Here is a 6000-nt window from a genome sequence, read left to right on the forward strand (position 1 = left end):
CATGCACATGTTAAAAAGGGAGATAAGCATACACCAATTATACCATTACTGTTTCTTTATCTTGCAAGGTGAGGACACAATGTTTAATGCCTCAACCACTTTGTTCCAAATTGACCACGGCTTTTTCTTTGAAATTCTAGAAACCAATTAAATCATAGAACAATTGAAATTAAAGATTGTTCTCTATGGTTCCAATAAAAGATTTCACAAATCAAAAAAAGAAATTTAGTAATATAGTTGGCTTCCAATCACTTGTCTTTTGGTGGAGGTCTATATTAAAATGAAGAAAGAACATAGAGTACCTTTCAATCGGCCTTGTAGAAAATCATCAGCATACCATTGCTTAGATGCTCTAGTAGAACATTAGTTGAATGGACTAGAGCATAAATACGATATCATGCCTTTGAAGCTGTAGGTTTTGAGGATTGACCATTAGATGCACCATGACTTGTTTATTTTCTCGAGAAAGAAACTTCTATTAAAAAACTCCTTAGTGACATGGATACCTTGGAAAATACTTCTTTCCAATGAAGGGTTTAATATAAAAACACAAGGATATTCCCCTAGCTGGCAGCTCTATGGGGTATAACCTCGTACAAAGGGTTGAATAAATAGCCATTTCAGTGGCTTATAATACCCTATTATACCACCAATTGTGAAATGAAGGGACTTGGTTGCCATATACTAATAAAAGCCTCCCTTTTGCACCTAGCACGATCTGAATAGCCGTGGATATCCATGAATGATATCTGGCTAAGTGTATCCGAGGTTGTGATTTGTTGCTCTATATAGGGCTTGCTTACAACTAAGTGTTCATATACACCAGGTAATGTTGCTTGCTATCAGCTCCCATGTATGATAGTGTCCACGTGTCCACACCATCTTTGTGAAGTTTGAGTATGGATTAGAGTCAACTCCTACCAATCTTCCCTTTGTCTATAACCCAGGCCGCTCTTCCCCAAGTCACCACCATCTCATCTTGAATCCCACGGAAGGCTATCCTCTCAAAGCTCTCCTCCAAACCTCTTGTGCAATATCTCTTAGACTCCTCTGTGAAACCACGTCGTGAGAGGCATGAACTAGAAAACTGCCAAGGGCTCGTTGTGCCTACAGCCAATGGAAGTGAGAGATCTTCCTTGGTGTCCCAAAGCCTACACCAAAAATCCTCAAGAAATGTCTAAGAGAGTCCTTGTCTATGCGAATGCACACGGATGTGGCTGATGTGCCATCTAGATTCTCCTGCCCAATCTTATTGAATAGCTAAAAAAAGGAATATCGTGGGCATCTTGAATGAAAGGGTGTCACAAAACCACTCCCATGGTCCCACTAAGCCTCTACAAGGGTTGCCCCTCCCACACCCTAAACTTCCCGTCTGCTCCTTTATTGTGCGTGGATTTAAATCAATGTACCACCTCCTTTGATATTGAGCTACTATCCTAACTCTCTGAGCACACATCCTCCAAAGTTCTCCATCCCAACCTCCAATCTCTACATCTTGCCATCATCCTGCACCACACATGTGAATGAGGACTGGCTTGAGGTGGCACCACTAAAAAGCACGGTTGCATGTCTCGTAAAATATCCAAGCCATGAATGAGCTCGTGCAACATGTGGCTCTTGAGCTACTCTCCAGTACTCAGAGACTGACTCTCAATCTCCTCTATCATAGTTTGGGATCCTCTAAATCTCTAAACTCTTTGTCTTTGAGCAAGTGGGAGCAACTCTGTGAAAGAAAACCGCTCTTCCACTATTGGCGACTATCCTAGCAAAACCTCCCTAAATAAGGTTGGGTCTCTGTCCAATGGTGTGTCAGGTCGTCGATTTGGTAAGGTCGTTGAAAAGGAAAGGTTGATGCCTCCACTCTTCAAATAGCGTGTATTTTGGCACTTTTGCCATTTTGTAGTGCATTACTTTGGCAAATTTGCCATTTTCCACTTCGGCACTTTTGCCATTTTGTAGTGCATTACTTCGGCACATTTGCCATTTTGTCGAATTTTTTTGTAACATTGCAACATGATTTTGTAGACCTTTTTTGTAACATTTTATCATGATTCAACATGAAACAATTGGAGCAACCTATTTATTGTCACTCTAACTTGCGTATGTTGCACAACACGAATGAGATGCCTATGGCTAAGATAGGTAGACTTTTCAAATTCCTATCTTATGACTCACGATTGCTCTCTATAGTACATACTTGTCCACAATGGTACTTGAGACTTGTAAGTTGTGAGTCCTAAGTTCTAACTACAACTCACTTGTAAGTTTTGAGTCCTAAGTTCTAACTACAACTCACACCTCAAATTTTCAAGTAAATGTGGATAAGTACAAGATATCAGCAAATGAGTTTAGGACTGTTACCAAAGAGTGCAATCTAGAGTAGGACTAGATTTTCAAGGACCTCTACTTGGAGATGGAGGAGATGGATCAATGAGTGTCACACACGTGTATTGGGAGAAGGGTCACTATTCACACTCGTGATGGCGGAGCATCCATGGCCCATATTAGGACATCCGGGCCACCCGAGCCCCTAACTAGTCTCCGAGAGCACATCAACCACATTTGTTGGTGAGGACACATCTGTGGCTAGAGAGACGGAGTACGATGAGGAGGGCAATGCTCTAAGTCAGGTAACTATGGTGAGGGGACTCATGGATCCTCTAGCGAGATCATAATTTTAGATTAACAGTGATAAGAGTACCTAGGACTTAGGTTCTAGACTCTTGCCTCTAGTAAAACTTTTTGTAAAACTTTCTGCATCTATATTGGACCTTGGTTCCCCGTTTGGTACTCACTACTTTATGTCACGACTACTTTTTGTAATGATATATCTTCAGTCCTTTTGACATGAATCATGATATATCTTATGTGATTTTGCACTTATGTATCATGTTTGTCTTTCAAGAATGAATTCATGTACATTTTCTAAGCATTGAATGTTCATTCGAGAAAAGCTTTTACAAGTACTTACTCTAAAACTCTAAAATATGTCTATTTTTTTGTATCGAACGTACACTCAAGATCTTTTATTTCTTTTAGTACCACACTAATATCGAATGGGTACGTGTTTGTATGTGATGAGATGTGACAACCTTCACAAGAAAGAAAAAATGGCGGAGTCCTACAACCAAGGGTTTTGGGATGCCTATTTGCAGGCTACCCAATCCAAGAAATCTCAAGCAGAGTTCAACTTCTAAAGTAGTGAGCATGATTGGCTGCTAATGTTTGAGCCTTTGTGAATATCCGGCCAAATACTCAAATTTAGAACGCTATATGTTCCACATCAGTTGCTTTCCTTATAATAATATGGACACCCCTTGATTTCAAAAAGGGATAAAGGGCATACCAACACCAGAAAAGAAGACCTTTTTGATGCCTCAAATCAAAAAGAAAGATTCCCAGCCTCATAAGCCAAGGGGAGATCAAAATCCCTACAAAAGGAAAGTCCAAGTTTACTCCAGAACAGATCGAGATCTTTTGAAAGAAGGGTAAGGGTTTTCGATGCAAAAAAGAAGGGCATATGGTTTCCCACTGTTCAAAAAACCTTCAGGCTCTAAGGAGCATTGCCTCTCTTGGGGCAAACTAAGAGCGCAAAATGTGTTGATTTTGTTTGATCCAGGAGCCATGGACAACTTCATCTCAGAGGACCTAGCTTTCAGGCTAGGAATCAAGACAAAAGAGTTGGGGCGATCTCTTAATGCCCAATAGATATTCTAAGGAAAACTACTCCCAATCACTCCTCTTATTTGAAAGCTCCAAATCCATATTTAGGATTATGTGGATCATGATGTATTTTTCATCTCTCTATTGAATTAGTCTGATGTGGTTTTTGATATGCCATGGTTCCATAGGAAACAAGTGCACCTTATGATGCAAAAAATGACACTTTTTTTAGTCATAGAAATAAAGAGTGTCATATTGTTGCTAAAGGAAACAGGGAAATCATCGATGTTGTATCCAGTGTTTCAGTTGGAAAAGCACTAAAATCAGAAATTTCTGCATACATGATTTTTGTTAGGCATAAAGGTGATCCAAAAGTTGAGTTAAATTCAAAGGAAAAGAGAATTTTAGTTTCTATAATCCTTTAAAGTTTTTTTTTCATAATCTTTGCCAAGAGAGCTACCACATGAGTGATCGTGGAGATCATGGCATGGGCATAGGACTTGCTATCCAAAGGATTTACCAAACCCAATTCTTCTCTCTTTCGCTCATCTTTCTTGTTGGTTCAAAAGAAAGATAGGTCCTATTCTATGTGAGTTGATTATAGAGCCCTCAATAAGACGATTGCCAAGAGTAGGTTTCATATTTCATACACAAATGATGAGTTGGATGCATTAGAAGAAGCCACTATCTTCAATTGGATTGATTTCAAGAGTGGCTATCATTAGATAAAGACAATATCCACAAGACAAAATTTCAAACGACCTTTAGGGCCTAGGCTATATGAGTCCTTGGTAATGCCTTTTGGTCTACCGAATGGAGACCTCACACCCTGTCTCATCGATGTTTGCTTATTGGGATGAGGTTTCTTCCAAGTAGTCTTTGATACTGTGGAGTCTATGGCTAGGCTAACCCTCTAATGCCAGGCTCCAGGAGGATCTTTCTCTCATATTCTATCAGGGTCGAAGAGGACAACCACATCTTTTTCCTCTTCATCATCGATTTCCTAGCCTCCCTCAAATCTACCATCGACTCATTCCTTCCATTGGAGCTACATTTGGTTTGGTCATAGAGATCCGCCCCCTCCCCATCATGCCCTCTTCAGCAGAGGCAGTCAGGTCCAATGGAGTGCCCAGATTTAGGGTCCTACTCTGTGACCCTAACATTAGTGTGGGATATGAAGAGCCCTTGGGCACTTTGCCAGGGATTGCCCAAGGAAGAAGAAAAGATCCAAGCGGTCTTCTAGTGCCGCCCCTCCTCATACCACTCCTCGTATTACTCCTTCGGTACCATCTTCTTGCCTTGCAACCTTTGATGCATGCTACCAAGCTACATTCAACGTCATTTTTTGCTTCAGCAGCATGCCCAAGTCCCTCAGGCAACAATTGCACATCTTGGACCCTCAATCAGGCCTGCACGGGTTCCCAGTTGGATATTGGTCAAAGTTATTAATCCTCCATGAGGACACCCCCCCTACCCCTGATCCTCCTCAAACTCGAGAGGGTGATGTTATGGATGCCTTCACCCCCATTCCACCAACTGCAAATCAAGATGGGCCTTCCCAATGCTTCACTCCTCGTCAGAGATACGCCAGGGGACAGGACCAATGATGATGCTCATTCTAATTTTTAGACTCTTTACTCCTCCCAGGTGCAGACCCCCTGCCTCTATTCCTTCTCATTCCACCTCCATTGATAGAGGCAACGGGGTTGCTCCTTGTCACCCTCACCGTCTGTGAGATTAGGCATTCTTCATACTCCTCAACCCCAGCTTGATTCACAAGAACTTATTCTTTGTACTGGCAGATTTGGCAAACATCGAGGAGGAGTTTGTTCCCTCCACCTTTAGGAATGTTGTTTTGGGAATCCCTATTGACAAGGCATCCCCCTCTATAGTGTAGGGATTCTTTCTCCAGTGGATTTTCCTCCCATGAGTAGGAGGGAGAGTACTTAGGAGAGGTTTGTTGTAGCTACCAGGTCGAGTAAGGTATTTCATCCGACTACCTTGTATTGGTGAGGATCATTAGCTAGACATACAGGGCCTAGGTGACATGCCACATCATCATCGTAGGCAGCTGATTTGCAATCAGCTACATCCAGGTGATACTAGGGGCCTTGCTGATATTCTTTTTGTTCAGGAGCACATATTGGATGCCAGAGATCAAGCAAACTTCTTTCGACTCATACCTTTTGGTCACCTACCTTGGGCGCTAGAGGAGGTGCATGCATTTCAGTTTCGCAGTCTTTTGTTCCCTTGGTTGTTGGACATGGAGTGATCATCCTTCTAGAGCTTAATGGTGGATTATTCTCTTGATTGGGGGGTGTAATGTTGACTTTCTGA

This window comes from Dipteris shenzhenensis, chromosome 17, assembly GCF_047967505.1.
Source record: "Dipteris shenzhenensis isolate YYH24624 ecotype China chromosome 17, Dip_SZ_1.0, whole genome shotgun sequence".
Classification (NCBI taxonomy): domain Eukaryota; kingdom Viridiplantae; phylum Streptophyta; class Polypodiopsida; order Gleicheniales; family Dipteridaceae; genus Dipteris; species Dipteris shenzhenensis.